This window comes from Zingiber officinale, chromosome 1B (genome assembly GCF_018446385.1).
Source record: "Zingiber officinale cultivar Zhangliang chromosome 1B, Zo_v1.1, whole genome shotgun sequence".
Taxonomy (NCBI): domain Eukaryota; kingdom Viridiplantae; phylum Streptophyta; class Magnoliopsida; order Zingiberales; family Zingiberaceae; genus Zingiber; species Zingiber officinale.
Window position 1 is genome coordinate 33942490 of NC_055986.1, and position 20833 is coordinate 33963322.

The window sequence follows — 20833 nt, forward strand, 5'->3', positions numbered from 1 at the left end:
AACCTATAATTTTTTAAATTCCCTACCATTATCACTCCTAATTCTTTTGATTTTTGAGTCCTTTTCATTTTCAGTTTGTTTACAAAAATTACTAAATATTTCAAATGTTTCATCTTTATTTTTTAAAAATTTTACCCAAGTGAATCTTGAGTAATCATCAATTATTACTAGACAACATAAATTTCCATTAATAGATTTTATCCCATGTAAGTCAAATAGATCTAGGTGTAACAATTCGAGTGTGAATTTGTTTGAATCTAATTAGTTGGTTTGTGGGTTGATTTGGTTTATTTTCCTTGTTGACAGGTATTACAAATTGTTGATTCTAAGTTAGGTAGTTTTGGTAGTCCTCTAACTAAGCCATTTAGTTTAGTGAGGTTTCCAAAGTAAGTGTGGAATATTCTTCTATGCTATAGCCAGATATCCTCTTTTTATGTTAAGTGACACTTAAGTGAGGAGCTGGCTAGGTTAATTGTATAAATGTTATTATTCCTAAGTCCTTTCAATTTTATTATAGGATCTTTGATATGTTTAATTAAGTATTCAGTTGATGTAAACCTAACCTTAAATTCAGAGTCACACAATTGACTAACACTTAGTAGGTTAAATTTGAAATTTTCAACAAGGAGTACTTTATTAATAATAAAATTAGATTCTAATTCAATATCACCTATTCGAATTCCTTTAGTTTGTCGTTGTTTTCAAAGGTAACTAGTCCTAGTCTTTTGAAGGTCAACTTTGTGAATATTATTTGATCCCCGGTCATGTGTCGGGAGCAACCACTGTCCAATATCCATTAAAATTCCTAAGAATTAAAAGAAACAAGCTTTTAGCTCAAGTGTGAAATATTTGATTTAATTTAAATTTTATCCTTATTCTTCTCACCCAGTCTAAGTTTTCAGACAAGGGATTCTATAGTTTTGTGAGATGAGTTAGGTAGAATTTTAAGATTTGGTTTAACTTGTGTTAGATTCAAGTTTAGCTTTGGGTTCAATAAACTGACATTCTTTGGATAAACCTCTAAGCTGTGGCGAGTCACCTGGACATCATTAGAGTAACCACGCCTTCGAGGTTTTCCAAATAGTCCTATACACTAAACTTAATAACAAAATTTTTGTCTAACCAATTAGGATTGGTAAGGGGTAGCTTCAGTTAGTTTCACTAAGCTAAATGTACCAAATCGAAGTCATATCTTCCTAGACTGCATAGACACAACTTCCATAACCTACTATCATCCAAAACTTCTCCAGTGTTATTTTTTAAATTAAACTTTTATCTCTTTTTATCCTAATCCTGATTACCCAGTCAGGTAAAATATTATTTTAGATGCGTCAGCTAATTTGGAGCCTCCCTTTAAATTATTGAACTTTTAGGTTTTAGGTTTATGTCAATTATTTTTGTAGTTATAATAAACTTGATGGTAATTTAAATTAGCCTTGTAATTATTTGATTTAAATTTATTTGAGTTTGAATTGTTTGACTTCATTTTACGATTTGATTTATTTGATTTTATTTCATTATGTAGTTTAGAATTTAGCTTTAAAGGTTAATTTTGGGTTGCTTTTGAATTAATAAATTTAGTTGGATTTGGTTTTAGATAATGAATTTTATTTTTAGGTACATAAAATTGATTGAGTTCTACTTGTGTGCTTAGGCACGCTTTCGAAACCTAAGCTTTAGTTTGTTTCTTATTTTGGCTTATAAGTGATATAAATATTTTGTTTGTTGAGCTGAACTTGTATCCGAGCCCGAATTTATTGTATACATCTTTTCAGGTTTTAAGAATTAAATCAAGTTTTTTGATCTACTAGTGAAAGTTTCTAATAATCCTTTAAGTTTATTAATTTTATTTTTTAAATTTATATTTTCCTCCTCAAGTCTTATATTTTTATTTTTTTTTTATTTTTAATTTATTCATTGAGCTGTTGATTTCCCTCAAGAAGTGATTCATTTATTTTTCACACTTAATTAATTTTTGGTTTAAACATGCAATTATTCTAAAAAATTTAGAGGTTATGATAGAAGATACCTCGTTCAAACCTTCATAAATGAGTGTGGACTCGTGGCTTGATTCGTTTGTGGACTCGTCATCTTGTTCTGTCACGCTTTCTGATTCCAGTTCCATTACCATCAGTGCGAGGTAGTTGTGATGCTTCTGATCTTCATCATCCCAAGTCATCTTTTCTTCTTCTTGCATTTCAATGTTAACTAATTTATTCATAGGTGAGTTTAGTTCGGTTACCTTGGCATCGTTTGTTACCTCGTGTAATTCTATAAATTTGTCCCATAGCTCCTTCGAGTTTTCGTGTGGGCCGACGCAGTTCAATTCTTCCTTCGTTAGCCCACACTAGATTATGTTGAGTGCCTTGAAGTTAATTTGGGTCTTTTTCTTCATCTCCGGATTTCAATTTTCCTGGTCCATTAGAATTCCAGTGCTCTGGTTGATTGGGACCTTGTATCCTTTGGTGATGTTGAACCATTGATCGAAGTCAGTCTTTAGGTACACCTCCATCTGGTTTTTTCAATACGGAAAATCATCACCATTAAATAGGGGAGGACAAACAGTACTGTATCCCTCGTTTTGGGCCATGAACCATGCACGCAAAAGAGGAAAAAGAAAAGAAATCTCAAGACTAGGTCTTGGATTAGCAGTGTGGGCGAAAAATAAGGGTATTAAGGCTTGATTGGTATTACACCAAATCAGAGTAGTTTGCAATGAAAAATTTATCCAAAGAGGTAATTATACTAGTTTGGATTTTATCGAAAAGCTCAAAAAATGAAAGACAAGTATTAAAAGCAAGAAAAATCACTCCTTGCATGATTGGTGGTTGCACCAAATCAGAGCAGTACCTACTCTAATACCACTTGTAGGATTGGAAAGACGCTAGAGGGGGGAGGGTGAATAGCGATCATCAAAAATTGAGAGTGAATCAAAGTGCACAGCGGAAGAAAAGATAGCAATGCTAATAATCCAAGTTTTACTTGGTTCGGAGCCTTTGACTCCTACTCTAAGACCCGCACTCGTCGAGTGCTTTCGTTGGGCAATCTACTATCAGTTCATAAATGTATTACAAGAATTAGTTACAAGAACTGAAAAGAATAATGTTATCAACACAGAAAGGAAATCTGAAGGACTCTTTGTTCTTCGAACTTTGGAGCAGCCTTTTGGTGTCGTCGGAGCTTTTTCGGAGCCACACGCAAGAGAGAAGATTATAGTAGGTGTTGTTTTAAAGCTCCTAGTTGAAGGCCTTTAATTAGACCCATTTTGGGTGCCTGGAACCCCTTCGGGCACCTAGACAACGTGGATCGGCCAGTTGACACACTCCACATCAGCTTGTGGATAAATTTTATGGTCCGGGCGCCTAGACAGACTCTTGGTGCTTGAATCGCTAGGGCGTCCAATTACTAGCCCGGGCAAGACTGGTCCGAGCGCCCGAACCCCCTCTTTCAACTCCTTCTCTTCCTGTAAAAAAGGGTTAGTCTTGAGCAACAAAAATAGGTTCATCCTGCAAAACAGAGTTAGTACAACTCAACAGATAGGAGTAATAATTAGATCTTATCTCCTTAACACCAAGATTTAGTCAAGATCTCAATTTAGGTTACCTAAATAGATCTAAATTGGATCGGCACCTATAGTTCCCTCAATGGGGAACACATTCTCACTGGATCTCTCTTCCAGTTGTTTACCTTCACTTACGAACTACAGTCACTTGACTTGCCTTTAACCCACTAGGTCTTCCTACTAATTGTCAGGTCTGTAGACCTAACTGGACTTTAGCCGATTGTCAGGTCCCATGAACCCAACCAAACTTCCCACCAAATATCGGGTCCTGCGGACTTATTTGGACTTTCCACCAACTATCAGGTTCCGCAGACCTAACTGGATTTTAGTCTGGTGTTAGGTCCTTCAGACCAGTCGACTCCTGCACACTTGGTAGAAAGGTTAGACAAACATCACATCTAACTTTAACCTATTTGACATATAACAAAACTAGATTATTAGTGCAACCTACACCAACAAGTACTCATGACATAACTTCTGCTTTATATACTACATTTGTAGTTAAAGATCTCTTTATAGGTTTCTTTGTTACAGGTATGTAAAGGTGATTTGTAGCTAAATATCTTTACATTGCAACTACTTTGTTGTGCATAGGTGTGTGATCAACTTTTAAATAATTTTTGCCTTTTGTTATATATAACACAACATTGGCTATTTGGAATTTTTTATACTTGTGGTAATTGAGTGTGTGCAGTGTATCCACTAATGTAGTTTCTATATTTAGGTTTGGTTGATTCAATCATGTAGAGGCGTTGGTTGTGGCTTGAATTTCAATTTTCTAGTTGAAATACATCTTGCATTAGAGTTCTGAATGGGGTGTATAAAATGTATTTTAACCAGTAGCTGCTATAACAAAGAAAATTGTATTGTTGTTGCTATTAGTTAGTAGCTGCTACAATGTGTTTTCTAAGTGAACTTTGAGAGGTCATAATGTTTGACTCAAATTAAACCATAAGACGAACAATATATCAAATCAAAGCTTATTCAGAGATCTTTGATTTGATATATTGTGCATTATATAGTTCATCCATAATTAAAAGTTATCACCTCTCAAAATTTGCTTAATAAATACATTGTAGCAGCTACTAACAAGTAGCTGCTACAAGCCTTTGACACAATTTCCTTTGTTGTAGAAACTACTAACTAGTAGCTGCTACAACATAGTTTTTACTACGTTATTGTAGCATCTGCAATACAGTAGTTGCTACAACAGAGAAAATTGTGTTGTAGCAGCTACTAGTTAGTGTTGGACCGCGTTGGCTGGCTAGAAGAGGGGTTGAATAGCCTACAAATAATAAAAAGAAACCCTTCTCGACTTTTCAAAAGAACCCTTGCATAACTTATAAAAGCAATAAATTAAAACAGAAAAGAAGAGGCACAAGATGTTTACTTTATTACAACCGAGGAGGTTGTTAATTCAAGGAAAGTGTCGCACTAGAATATCTCCTTCAGGTGGAGAAGCCTCTTATAGCAATGAAGCACACAAATAAAGAAGCTAGACTATAAATGAAGCACACAAGTGTTGAATGAATGAATTGCATGGAACGATCTCTAGCTTCTGGATCAAGGCTGTATTTATAGCCTTGGTCGGGCCGCCTGGAAAGGTTCTGGGCACCCTAGGGGGATAAAACTTTATCCCCGATGCACAGAGCTCGGTTTGACCGAGATCCTGATAACTTTTCACTCTGGGCACCCAGAAGGGTTCCGGATGCCCCGGACTGTTTTAGGCGCTCGGAATGGATCCGGGCGCCCGGAACCCCAAAGTCAACTCTTGTTAACTTTCCATTCTGGGCCCTCTGCTCTGGTTCAGTCCGCCTCGGTCCGGGTCTTCCGCTCTGGCTCCACTTGCTTGGGCGATTTTGGCCAACCAAAATAAGGCTCACCCGAACCCAATTTCGGCCTTCTCGAGCAACCTTCCACTCCGGTTTCTCGTCCCTTGGAAATGTCGCGCTACTCTTCCGCAGCACCTTGTACCTCAGACGCACCGAACCCGTCGGCTCCCTCCCGTGCCGTCCTTCTCACTAGCTGCGTTTTTTGCTCGACTCCTTGTGCTCCTAAGCTCTTGCACACTTAGACACAAGGTTAAAAATACAACAGGACCTAACTTAACTTGTTGATCACATCAAAACACCCTTGGGGTTCCAACAATCTCCTCATTTTTGATGTGAGCAACCCAAGTTAAGCTAGGGTAAATAGGCATAAAAAAGGCATAACTAATATTGCAATAAAGTGCAAAAAGATAGAGAAATTGTAGAAAAAAAATTGGTCTACCTTCCCCTAGACTTATACTTTTCTTTCTCCCCCTTTAATCACATAAAAAATGGGGTTCTGAGAAAAAAATCTAAGGGTTAAAACTTAGAAAATTTTGAAAATAATTTCAATGATTTTACTTAACAATTTGCAATGATTTTCGACAATGTTTCTAAGTTTCTTAAGAAATTTTAAAAAAAATCCTAAGTTAGATAATTTGCTAAAGAAATATTTTTGAAAAAAAAAATTCTAACTTACATCTTTGAGAATTTTCTAAGTAAAAACTTTAGGTAAGAAAATTTTCTAAGTAAAAATAAATTTAAGCAATAATTTCTAATTTTCAGAAGAAATTTTAACTTAGGCAAAAATAATTTTGAGAATTTTTCTAAGTAAAAATTTTACGCAAGAAAATTTTCCTATGTATGAAAATATTTTTGAAAGATTTCAAAAAAAATATTTGAAAAACTTTTTAAAACATTATTAAATTTCAATCTTAATGCTTTATCAGAAAGTTATTAAATATTTTATTTCAATATTTTAGCTTCCAAGCAGTGGCTGTTAGAGTGTATACTAAAGCTAGTTTTTTGTAAATATTTTATTTTGAAATAAAGAATCACATTGGTCAAATGTCTACATTTATATGCTAAGTGTAGATGTTCAATTAATTTATATTGTAGATAATATGGTATGTGGTGTCACACACAGAAGATCATATTATCAATTCCTTATAAATTATAAAAAGTAGCTCACGATTAAGATGGAAAGGAACAAACCATTAGAATAGTCATAGTGTAATTTGGTATTAGTTTATCTTAACTATAAAATTACACTAGTACACGCTGAGTGTATCGAGTAGAACCATTTAAGGTAAGTTCTTTTTATACTGACTGAATAAAAGAACAAGACCTTTGTTATTATGAAAGTGTGTGCTCTTAATCATGATATAATAACAAGCGTATATATCTAGTATTTATTTCTTTGACTTATCAATGGGTGAGATTTAGTTCGATAAATCAAGAGGCCCGATAAGTTGGGAAATGATATTATTTATAGTGTGTGTTGTTGATTATAGAAGAAAACTGTGTCCTAGTAATCTAGGTTGATAATGTCCCCAAGAGGAGCTCATAAGGATTGTCATGTAAATCCTGCAGGTGGACTTAGTCCGGCATGACAATAAGGTTGAGTGGTACTACTCTTGGAGCTAGATATTAATTAAGTGAGTTGTCAGTAACTCATTTAGTTAGTGGACATTCGATATCTTAAACACAGAAAGATTAACACACTCATGATAAGAAGGAGCTCATATAGTAATATGGGATTGGTGCGGTAGTTCAATAATAACTCTTTAGTGGTATGAGTTATTATTGATGAACTCGAGTTGGGTGTTCGGGGCGAACACGGGAAGCTCATGTTTATCGGGAGACCAAAATCAATTCCTTCTCTCGATCCCTGTCGTAGCCTCTTAATTATAAAGTGTTATACCCACCCATACCCACCTTCTTACCCACCTTAAGGTGGCCGGCCAAGCTTAGCTTGGAGCCCAAGCTAGGGCTGGCCAAACCAAGGTTAGATGGGTCAAGTAGGTGGTCGGCCCTAGCTTGAATCCAAGCTTGTGTGGCCGACCACAATAAAATTAAAAGGATTTTATTTTTTTAAATCTTTCCTTATGTGGAAGCCATGATTTAAAAGAGATTTTTAAAATTTAATTTTTCCTTTTATAGTTTCTACAAAAAGATTAAGAGAAAGGTTTGATATCTTTTTTTATTTGTAGATTGAAAGGAAGATTTTAATTTTGGAGAAAACTTTTCTTATTGTAATCATTCACATGTTTTAATAGAGATATTTTAATTTATAAAAGTTTTCTTTTATAACCAACCATGAAGGGAATTTTAAAAGAGAAATTTTTATTTTAAAAATTTCCTAAAACAAATTAGGAAATTTTAATTTTGTGTTTAAAACTTTCCTTGTTTGGAGGATTTGAGGTGGTCAGCCAATAGAAACAAGAAAAGAAAATTTTAATTAAATTTTCCTTTCATTGGCAAGGAAATTAAGGAAGCTTTCATTAAAACTTTCTTTATTTACCAAGACCAAGGAATATAAAAAGAGAGGGTAGAGGTGTCTCACCTCATAACAACATATCTTCTTTTGTTCCTCTCTTCCTTGGTGGTGGTCGGCCCTCTCTTCTTTCTCTTCCCCTATTCTTCTTCTTAAGTGGCCGACAACATCATCTTCTTTGAGAGATCTTGGTGGCCGAATTTTGCTTGGAGAAGAAGGAGAGATATGAGACTTTGTTTCTTAGCATCCCTTGGAGCTTGGTTGGTGGCCAAAGTTCTTCATCTCAAGGAGGTTGTTGTTGGCCGAAACTTGCAAGAAGAAGAAGGAAGCTTGGGTGGATTCTCGTCTCAGTAGATCGTCGCTCACACGACGTCCGAGATAAGAAGAGGAATACGACAGAAGATCGTGAGGTCTATAAGCTATAAAAGATATAACTAGTTATTAGTTTCCGCATCATAACTAGTTCATCTTTTTGTTTAGATCTTGAAATACCAAACACAAGAGACATATGATTCTACGTTTCAGATTTATGATTCGATTTATGTTTCTTTTATTTTTCGATCTTGTGATTCGATTGTTCTTAATGGTTAAACATAGGGTTACTATAAGGAGATTAAATATTAAATTTCTTTGAAAGGCTTTGTCGAGGCAGTGGTGGATGATCTCATACCCAAAAAGGCCTAGTGCCTCGCCATGTTTGACCTGGGAGCCGATCTCTGAAATAAATATTTAATCGAATTTATAACATGGGTGGATTTGGATCAATAATGTTAAGCATCGTTTATAATCCAAGTCTAAACCACTCAGAACAGTTAAGTTGAATTTGGAATCAATAATGTTAAGTTCCGTTTGCGATTCCAAATTTAATTTCGAAAGAACACAATATGTTGTTAGGAAAGGTTCAGGACTTGTACAAAATTTTTATACAGGAGAACCGGTACATATTCCGAGTAGCAACCAACTGTGGCTAGACATTAGGTCTTCTTGGTTATTAGAGCAACAACCACTTTCTTAGACAAAGCATCATAAAGAAATTTAATGTCTAACTTTCTCACTGAAAGCTCTAAATCTAATAGTTCAAGTTAAACAGGACTTTGAAATCCAATATAGGTTCCAGCCTACTGGATTGACTAAAAATTTCTTAGGGACATACTTTTTTTAGATATTCCTAATTTGTCCCTTGTGGTATATAAAATATCAATTTAGATTATTAAATTTTCTAACATTTGTATTAGATGAGCATGCACGATTTTTTAAGTTATTTACTTGTATTTTTAAATTATTATTTTCGAATTTTAATTTGTCTAACTCCTCTAAATGGCAAGATTTAGCAAGTATTACTTTTAAATTTTTAATTTCTTTTTCTAACTTATAGCAATCCGTAGTTAACAGTTTAATAAACTTAAATAGTTTATCGGGAGGAAGAGATCGTACCTGACTTACCTTGTCGATCTCGTTATTCGTGTCTCCCCCTGAACTGCTGTTATCTTCTGATGTAGCTCTCCCTTCATCGATGCTCTCGATGCTCATTTCGGAAGAGCTTGACTCTCAGTCGTCATCTTGATGACTTGCCATTAGTGCAAGTCCGGAGAAGACCTCGACTTCCGATTCGGACAACGTATCGTCCCACGTTGCCTTTAAGACCTTGCGTTTTTGGACAGGCTTCTTACCTTTGTCCTTGTCCTTATTCTTCAGCTTGGGGCAGTTGTCCTTGACGTGCCCTTCTTCGTTGCAGTGGTAGCAGTGGATCATCCTTTTTCTTTCTACCCTATGGATGGTTAGTATTTTTAGATTTACAAAGTTTCTTGAAACATCTTACCATCATAACCATTTCCTCGTCGTTGAGAGAGGACTCTGACTTAGGTTCGTCTCTCGATGTTTTGAAGGTGATGTTGTGCTTGGGCTCCTTCGTACCTGCACATCTTGATTCATGCACTTCGAATGTCGAGAATAATTCTTCTAAAGTAATTTTTTCTAAATCTTTAGAAATATAAAAGGCATCTACTAGTGATGCACATTTCGTATTTCTAGGAAAAGAATTTAGTGCGTACCTGAGTGAATCTCGGTTACTTACCTTTTCTCCGAGATTCGAAAGTTCGGTGATAAGTTCTTTGACTCTCGAGTGCAGATGCGCAGTTGTTTCATCTTCTCTAAGTCACAGGCTAGTGAGCTGGTTACGAAGTAGATCTCGCCTTGCGAGCTTGGCTTCGGACGTCCCTTCATGCAGCTCAAGGAACTTCTCCCAAAGTTCCTTCGCGGAGTCGTAGTTGCCGATTCGATTGACTTCTTATAGCGGAAGAACGCTCAATAGATGGTACTCTGTTTTGTCGTTTGCCACGTAGTCGGCCTGCTCCTTTTTCATCCATTGATATTTTTCTTTGCCCTCCGGTGCTACAAAACCAAATTCCATTATAAGAAGTAATTCAAAGTCAATTTTGAAAAATACCTGCATTCGCTTTTTCCAGGTAGCGAATTCTCCTTCGAACTTCAATGGGTATATTCTTGGTCTGACCATCATCTTCGCTTCGATTGGCGGTTAGTCCTCCTGAAGCAACCTCACTCTAATATCACTTGTTGGACCACGTTGGCCAACTAGAAGGGGAGGTTGAATAGCCTGCAAATAATAAAAAGAAACCCTTCTCGACTTTTCAAAAGAACACTTGCATAACTTATAAAAACAATAAATTAAAACAGAAAAGAAAAGGCACAAGATGTTTGCTTGGTTACAACTGGGGAGGTTGTTAATCCAAGAAAAGTGTCACACTAGAATATCTCCTTCAGGCGGAGAAGCCTCTTACAGTAATGAAGCGCACAAATAAAGAAGCTAGACTACAAACGAAGCACACAAGTGTTGAATGAATGATTTTCTTGGAATGATCTCTAGTTTCTGGACTAAGGTTGTATTTATAGCCTTGGTCGGGGCGCCTGGAAGGGTTCCGAGTGCCCTAGGGGGGATAAAACTTTATCCCCGATGCACAAATCTCGGTTTGACCGAGATCCTGATAACTTTTTGCTCCAAGCGCCCGGAAGGGTTCCGGGCGCCCCGAACTATTACGGGTGCCTGAAATGGATCAGGCCGGCTGGAACCCCAAAGTCAACTCTTGTTGACTTTTCACTCTGGGCCCTCTGCTCCGGTTTAGTCTACCTTGTTGGATTTTTCGGGTCGCGAAAATCGCTTTTTCGCGTCGCGAAAACCCCGAAAGCCCCTAGCCAACGGATCCGTGCAAAGAAAAAGTTTGAAAACATACGAGTACGAGTTTCTACCTAGATCTACACTTAGATCTACAAGGGAAAAAGGTTATACCTTTGAAGCGAAGCCCTTCGCGTTCCCGCTCGTCCAAATGGTGCCGGATCTTGAAGTTGTCAACGTAGACAACTCTCTATATGTATCCACACGAACACGTAGATGGAAAATCACACAAAAGATGTGCTAGCACCTTTTGATGATTCGGCCAAGTTGAGGAGGAGAGGGAGAGGGAGAGCTAGAGGAAGGACATGAAGTGAATTGCCTTGAATGAGAAAATGAATTCTCATTCACAACAAAAGTGGTCGGCCACTTTCCAAAGTGTAACCCCCATTTTTGCATTAAGTGTGGCCATTAAGAGATTTGTAACCTCCATGAGGTGGCACACACATGTGCTAAACATGATGATGTGGCACCTCATCATTGGCCACTTAATGTCAACTCACCAATGAGGTGGCATAAAGTCAAGTAAAACTTGACTCTTCATCTTCCTCTCAAGTCAAGTCATACTTGACTTAATCTCTCTCATGGTTGATCTAATCCAACCATTTAATTCAAGCCAATTTAATATAATGAATCTAATTCATTTAATTAAATTGATTCAATGAGTCATAATCTAAATTACACTCATTGAACACATGAATCAACTTGAGTCCAACTCAATTAGCCCAATTAGGATTACTCTTAATCCAATTTGATTCATCACATGAATCTAATCCTCTTGGTTCATCATATGAACCTAATCTCCATCTAATTGTCCTTAGTGTGTGACCCTATAGGTTCTTGTAACGTTGGCAATGCCCATAAACCCATTTAGGAGCATAAATAATGAGCGGTATCTAGCAACACATCATTACTACCCAAGTTACAAGAATGTTGAGATCCAACATCACCTTGTGACTACTAATTGTGACTAATTACAATATATGACAATTGTCCTTCTATCCTAGATATCTAGATTGATCAATGTGAGGCATAGACCGTGTCATCCTCTGATCAATCTAAATCCTGAACTCCAAGTAGACTCACTAAATCAAATGAGCTCAATATCTTATATTGACTCATTTGGGCATGACCATGCACTTCGTGGTCTCACTCTATCAAGAATACTGATGTCTCTCCCGTCATATAGGAGGGATAGATCCCATCTACATTACTCACATCCCTCCGCATAATTTGTTACATACCCAGTAATCGCTTTTATAGTCCACCCAGTTACGGGTGACGTTTGACGAAACCAAAGTACATAACTCCTTATGTAGGGAACCATGGTGACTTCATGTCTAAGGACTAGTAGTCATACTAATAGCCACATGAGAAAGTATATGACACTCATATAATGATCCATGATACTTTCTCATGGCGGGTCATTCAGTATACATTCTCTAATGTATACCCATGTGTCAACTTGATATCTCTATATCCATGACTTGTGAGATCAAGTCATCGAGTTGACCTACATGCTAGTCTTATTGCATTAACATTGTCCCTGAATGTTAATACTCGACTAGGAATGATTAAGAGTAGTGTTCCCTATATCATCTCACTATCGGTTCAACTAACCGATTGATATAGGTGAGAACCTTCTACTCAAGGACGCTATTATACTTAGTTTATTTGGCACCAATACAAGTAAGTATAATAACCAAAACAATAAATACCTTTATTTATATATAAGAATATGATACAACAAGTCTATAATACAATCATCAAATGATTGGCTCTAGGGCTCTAACTAACATACCTCTATCTGGGTCTTCCGCTCCGGCTCATCTTGCTTGGGTGATTTCGGCCAACCGAAATACGGCTCACCCGAACCCAATTTCGACCTTCTCGAGCAACCTTCCGCTCCGGCTTCTCGTCCCTCGAAAATGCCATGTGCCTCCTTCTCGTTCGCCCGCATACTCTTCCGCAGCGCCTCGTACCTCAGACGCACCGAGCCCGTCGACTCCCTCCCGTGTCGTCCTTCTTGCTAGCTGCGTCTTTTGCTCGACTCCCTGTGCTCCTAAGCTCCTACACACTTAGACACAAGGTTAAAAATACGACAGGACCTAACTTAACTTGTTGATCACATCAAAACACCCTTGGGGTTCTAACAGTTAGTAGCTGCTACAACATATTTACCGAGTGAACTATGAAATGTCATAACTTTTAACTTGGATTGAACCATAAGACTCACAATATACCATAAAATGTAAAATATAATATTTATATATTTTTTTATTAATCATCGTATCCTAGTCGTATCATGTCTTATATTTTAAAAAAATTTTGTATCGCCGTATACGTGTCGTGTCTGATATGATACTCGTACCTATATCTTAGCCATTCTAATACTGTTGTTTAGTTTATAAGCTAGGATTATGTATGATTTGCAAAATTATTATTTGGTTTGCCAGAGATTTGGGAATACAAATACAAAAAATACCATATTTACCCTTGAAACAAACCATAATATTCCTATAAGGTTTCTATACATTGTCTCCAAAATTGCTTCTATAGTATTTTGTAATTATTTTCTCATTTGCTATTCTAAATAACTTGAAACATTTTTTATTATTATTATTTTGAAATGAAATCAATTTTTCATGTCGTAGCAGCTACGGTTTTATAGCTGCTACAACTACAATTATTTTTCATATTGTAACAACTACGGTTTTATATCTGCTATATAGTTGTAGGGGCTACGAAACCATAGCTGCTATAACATGTGTAGCTGCTACAATTATGTAGCAAACTTCTGAACACCATAACTTTTGACTTAGATATCAGAATTAGACGATCTTTTTTTTAATTGAAGCTCATTTAGAGATCTATAATTTAATAAAAAAAGATTATCTCATTTTGATATTCGAGCCAAAAGTTATGATTTTTAGAAGTTTTCTATATAATTGTAGTAGCTATGAAACCATAGCTGTTACAACTATATAGCTTCTACAACATATGTAGCTGCTACAATTGTATAGCAAACTTTCAACTCAGATATTAGAATTAGACATTTTTTTTTAATCGAAGCTTTTTTAAAGATTTATAATTTTAAAAAACATCTCATTCTAATATCTGAGTCAAAAGTTATGATTTTTGAAAGTTTTCTTCACAATTGTAGTAGTTATACAGTTGAAGCTAGAGTCGTTAATTTGGGCTGGACCCGTCAGATTGGTCTGCTCTGTCAAAAAATTTAAACGGGTTGGGTTGGAATTTTATCAACCCAAGCCCACTATGGATCGACCCGCCTAGTCCCACAACTCGTACGGGTTTGCCCACGACAGGCTTGGGTCGGCCCGTGGGTTGAGAAACACATGTAAGCCAAGTTTTATATTAATTTTTTATCTTTCTTTGTTATAATTTTAAAATAAAAATAGTATTTTTCATCAAACAGAAGTACTTGATTGTTTGTGTACATTTACATTTAAAAAAAATCTATTTCTAGATACATTTGATTGATAAAACATTTCTAATGTAAAATGTTGATATAAAACTTTTTTTAAAATTTTTTATAGGCTCGCGGGTTGGTCTGCCTAACCCACAACACTCCTTAGATTGGGATGGGTTAAGAATTTCTCAACTCGCCAAGATGATGGGTCGACGCGACTAGCCCTGCCAAATGGTTGACCCGCCACGGGTCGATCCACCCCGCCACGAGTTGACCTGTCTACAACTTCAATTGTAGTAGCTACAAAACCATATCTGCTATAAATGTGTAGCTCCTACAACAAGTGTAGATGCTACAATTATATAGCAAACTTCCCAATACTATAACTTTTAACTCAGATATCAAAATTAGATAATTTTTTTTTTAAATCGAAGCTCGTTCAAAGATCTATAATTAAAAAAAAAAGATCATCTCATTCTAATACCTAAGTCAAAAGTTATGATTTTCGAAAGTTTGATATATAAGTATAGCAGCTACGAATCCGTAGCAGCTACGGAACTGTAACTTTTAACTTGGATATCACAATGAGATGATATATATTTTTTAATTATGGTTTGAAAAAAAATTATCTAATTATGATATCTGGCAAGCATAAGAGCCATATTTGGTAAACATATTACAACCATTAAGTAGATTGTGCTTCCAGAATTACATTTCTTTATCATATTACAACGCCGACACTAATTAACTACTACTTAACTAAATGAACTAACAAAAAAATCAGGCACATAACCAAAAACATCAAGTACGAAATCACTAATACCAAGACCAATTTCAGTACATTCCAATTTCCTAGATTATGTCCATGATAAGAAATGTGTTCACTCCCTAACCTTGACTGTATTGACTCTACTCTTGTCGACCTCCTAAAATATATATGACCGTTGTCTTCATTAAACAAAGTCACGGTCATCACCCACTTTAACCATCCATGATACTTACATCCATAATAGAGTCTTCCTGTGTTCTTAGTCATTCTAGATACTAACATCAATACTCTTAATCTGCATTCCCTGCATGTTACATTTTCAAATTTGGTATTATCGATGATGCTATTCCTTGATAATGCCATGAAATAACAACCTAATATTCAAAATTTCATTAGTTAAGCAAAAGAAAACATAGTATTAACCCCCAAATTGATGAAATACATTCATTAGTTGAGCACAATCCAGAATTAATGCAATAAGTAAATTGAACAAAAAAAGGAAGGTAGGGTACCTAATCTAAATATGTAATTCAGACTTTCGGTTGATTGATTCCCTATAGTATTCAGTCCCCCATAAAAAAGAAGAGTAAACATAACTTGTTTATTGGATGCTTAGAAACAAAGAGGCAAAATGTATAAAAGCGCCCCCCTCCCCCCAAATGTTCAATTAGTGTAGACACTTTCATGCATGCAACAACCACTCCGATGTTGTAACACTCTCAAACCAAAAGAAACCTAATTCCCAACCATTTCCCAACCCAATAATTAAGAGATTGAACAATCTAATACATACCCTGATGTTGTGACCCTAAATTTTGAGGGGAGCTTGTCACTGCATAGAATTTTATGACCGACTTGAAGGGAGAGTACTTATTTAGGGGTTGTGGCTGAAGGGACGGGAAGAAGGGGTTGGAATGTACAAGTTTGAGCAACCTGAAGGGAGACAGAAGGGAGACATGCTCAACCTTTTTTGGTTGGGAGCAAGGGAGACGAGTCATGCAATTTTGCTCCAATAGCTGAGCAATTTGGGTCCGATGATTTTCTTTTCTTCGCTGTCTCGCTAAGAGGAAGAGAAAGGAAAATTTTTTAGTGAACTGGGCTTCATTTTATGGCTGGATGTTTGAAGGGGAAAGAAAGAAAGGATGAAGGCAAATGTAGTAAAAAATGGGAGAGAGAAGGTTCATATACGGGGTTAAGCTGGAAATTTACATGTTTGAGCCACATCGTTTGCTATCTTTTTTTCGGCTTTTTACTGAACCCAGTAGGTAACTTTGGGAAATGACGAATCACGTAGGTAAGTTGAAAAATGACAAAATCATACATACTATACCGATTTTACCCTTATTACTGTTCCCAGTTGAATCGATTCTTTTACCAGTAGAATCAATTTTTTCATCAGCTGATTTCAATCAAAATCAGCTGATCAACCGATTTTGGGACCTAGAGATCTCGAAATTATATGAAACCAGTTCCTATGTGTTTGTCTAGTTCTTATGATTATATTCATGCCCTTAAATATCAATTTAACCCAATATATTGAGAGCAATGATTTTTTGAATATGAAAAACTAATTCATATTCAAAAAATCATTTCTCTCAATATATTGAATCAAATTGATATTTGAGGACATGAATACAATCATAAGAACTAGACGAACACATAGGAACTTATTTCACATCAATCAGAGATCATTTGTCCATCAAACGATTTTTTCTAAAATAGTTTTTTTAAAAATCCATCATGAATAGTATTATTTTAAAAAATAATAATTCGTGTTCAAACGAACAGTGCGCTCAATATATTGTGTCAAATTAATATTTGAGAGCATTTATATAGTCAAGAGAACTAGACGAACACATAGAGACCTAATTTTATATTATTCTGAGGTCTCTAGGTCCATCAGCCGGTTTCGGCCAATTTTGGCCGAAAACGGTTGATGGACCTAGTGACCTTGGAATGATATGAAATCAATTCGTATGTATTCGTCTAGTTCTCCTGATTATAAAAATACCCTCAAATATCAATTTGACCTGATATATTAAGAGCAATGATTTTTTGAACATGAAAATATGTTTAAAAAATTAATTCATATTTAAAAATCATTGCTCTCAATATATCAGGTCAAATTGATGTTTAAGGGCATTTTGACCGAAATCGGCTGATGGATGGATTTTTTTTGAAAATCGATTCGATTGGAAAAAAATTAGTCAAATCGATTTCTGATGAATTTTTCAAACAGTTTGGAAATCGATTCGACTTATTTTTTTTCTAGTCGAATCGATTTTTGAAAAATCCATCCATTAATCGATTTCGGCAAAAACCAACTGATATACCTAAAGACCTCAGAATGATATGAAATCAATTCCTATGTGTTTGTTTAGTTTTTTCTGATTATAAAAATACCTCAAATATCAATTTGACCCGATATATTGAAAGCAATGATTTTTTAAATCATAGAGTGCTCGAAATGAAGTGGACCTATGTCAAATTGATGGATATAGAGTGCTCGGAATGAAGTGCTATAAGTTCTTTTGGTTCTCCTGATTATAACCATGCTCTTAAATAATTAATTTGACATAATATAGTGAGAGCAATACTTTTTTGAACACGAATTAGTTTTCAAACACATTTTCGGGTTTAAAAAATCATTGTTTTCAATATATCAAGTCAAATTGATGTTTAAGGACATTTTTATAATCAGGAGAACTAGACGAACACACATGAATTGATTTTATATCATTCTGAGTTCTCAAGGTCCATTAGCCCATCCATCAGCCGGTTTTGTCGAAATCGGCTGATGGATGATTTTTTCTAAAATTGATTCGACTAGAAAAAAATCAGTCGAATCAATTTCCAAACTATTTGAAAAATCCATCGAAAATCGATTTGACTGACTTTTTCTAGTCGAATCAATTTTTGAAAAATCCATCCATCAGTCGATTTCAGTCAAAACTAGCTGATGGACCTAGAGACCTCGAAATGACATGAAATTAATTCTTATGTGTTCGTCTAGTTCTCCTGATTATAAAAATATCATCAAACATCAATTTAACCCGATATATTGAGAGCAATAATTTTTTGAACACGAATTAATTTTTCAAACACATTTTCATGTTAAAAAAAATTATTACTCTCAATATATCAGGTCAAATTGATATTTGAGGGCATTTTTTATAATCAAGAGAACTATACGAACACATACGAATTGATTTCATGTTATTCCGAGGTCTCTAGGTCCATCAACCGTTTTCAACCAAAATTGGTTGAAACCAGTTGATGGACCTAGAGACCTCAGAATAATATGAAACTAAGTCTCTATGTGTTTGTCCAGTTCTCCTAACTATATAAATGCCCTCAAACATCAATTTGACACAATATATTGAGCACAATGTTCGTTTGAACATGAATTAATTTTTTTAAAAATAATACTGTTTATGATGGATTTAACAAAAACCGATTTTAGAAAAAAAATCGTTTGATGGACAAACGATCTCTGATTGACATGAAATAAGTTCCTATGTGATTATCTAGTTCTTATGATTATATCCATGCCCTCAAACATCAATTTGACCCAATATATTTAGAGCAATGATTTTTTGAACATAAATTAGTTTTTTATATTCAAAAAATTATTGTTCTCAATATATTGGGTCAAATTGATGTTTGAGGACATGAATATAATTATAAGAACTAGAGAAATATATAGGAATTAGTTTCATATAATTCTGAGATATCTAGATTCTAAAATTGGCTGATAAAAAAAATGATTCCACTGGTAAAAGAATCGATTCGATTGGAAACATTAACATAGGTAAAATTGGTACAACATACTGGGGTTGTAAACAAGCCGAGCCGAGTCGAGCCGAGCCGAGCCAAGCTTTAGGGTGTTCAAGCTTGTTTGATAAGGTAACCGAGCCGAGCTTAAAATGAACCAAGCTTTTGAAATGATTGTTCAAGCTTGACTTAGTCTATTTTTTTTGAGCTTGAGCTTGTTTGAAGCTGAGCTTGAGCTTGGTTCGTTTAGATGTTATCAAGTTCTCAATTCAAGCTTGTTTGATTGTTTGAAATTTTTAGTTGCTTGATTGGTTATTGAGCTTGATAATTTAAATTTAAATTTATTTTATTTTATTGGTTATTTAGCATATTGAAAAGAGTTTTATTAATGAATATGGTTTGTGAACATTGTTCATGAACATTGTTCACGAACATTCTTCACGAACATTAACGAGCTGGACACATATGTGTTCAAGCTTGTTTGTTTAATTAATCTTATATATTGAAAGAACATAAACAAACTCTTACCAAGTCGAACATCAAACTTGTTCACGAATGCTTGATTCATTTATAACCCTAAGCAGGTCATCCGAGTTGGTATGTGGTGGGATGCTTACCACATGAGGTCGCGGGGTCGAAACTGAGGATAGTCGGGGCGTAAATCCCCGGTCCCTATGCAACTCACCCCACCTGCCACATGCTCGCTCAGGATGTTGTGATTTACCTCCCTCATGATGGCCTTGGGTCGGGTGCGGCTGGGCACTGGAGACGAACAATTTCGCCTTTTATCACATTTATAGCCCTAAGCATATATGATTTCATTATTTTTCAATTTACCTATATGATTTTATCATTTCCCAAAATTGCCCGTTGAGTTTAGTAAAAAACCGTCTTTTTTTTCACTCTTTGTATTCACGTTCTACATCATTACTCATTAAAAAAAAATATAGACAACGTCAAAAGACTTTATAAACTATTCATAAAAAGATCCGTGCGGACTCATCCGTGCCACATGAAATTGAGGCACCCGATTTGTTCCGGAGGTCTCAATTTATTTATTTTTTTAAAAGATAATATTTCTTTAAATATTAAATCCTAACATTTGATAAAGAGTAATCAATATATTACTTTATTTGGCAAAATTTTAAACTATAATATAATGTAATTTAGATTATAAAAGATAATAAAATTTTATAATTGAGCCAACATTATATAATTCAATTATATTTTCAATTTAATATTTAACTAAACTTTAAATACTAAATATATCTTTAGTTTATTTCATGCATCAATGTTGCGGTGGCCGTCGCTGCCTCTGGGCGCCGACACCGCTAGTCTTTGTCATCGTCGACCACTACAGTGGTAGAGATCGTAAAATATTTTTATCATTTATAATAATATAAATTACATTCCTTATAAAAAATAAGAGATAATAAACAAAAGAATTTAATCACTCTTGCAATCAAATATTACATATATAACATACAACTTTTTCACCAAATATAATTTTTTTCATCAAATATAGTAATATAATACTAATTACATTACATTACAAGTTTATTACATTATTCTTAACCAAATGCAGCCTAAATATATATTTTATACCCTATGAACATTTAAAAAATTTTAATTTTATTTTATTTTTAGTTTGAACTCCATAATTTAACCCCTAAACCCTAAATAAAATAAACTTAAATTAAAAATAACTGACTTAACTTCATGACTCATTTAGTCGCAACGATAAATTTATAAGTAGCCCCCTAAAAACTCAAATTTAAACTAATTTGCCCAACTCGCTCTCGCTGC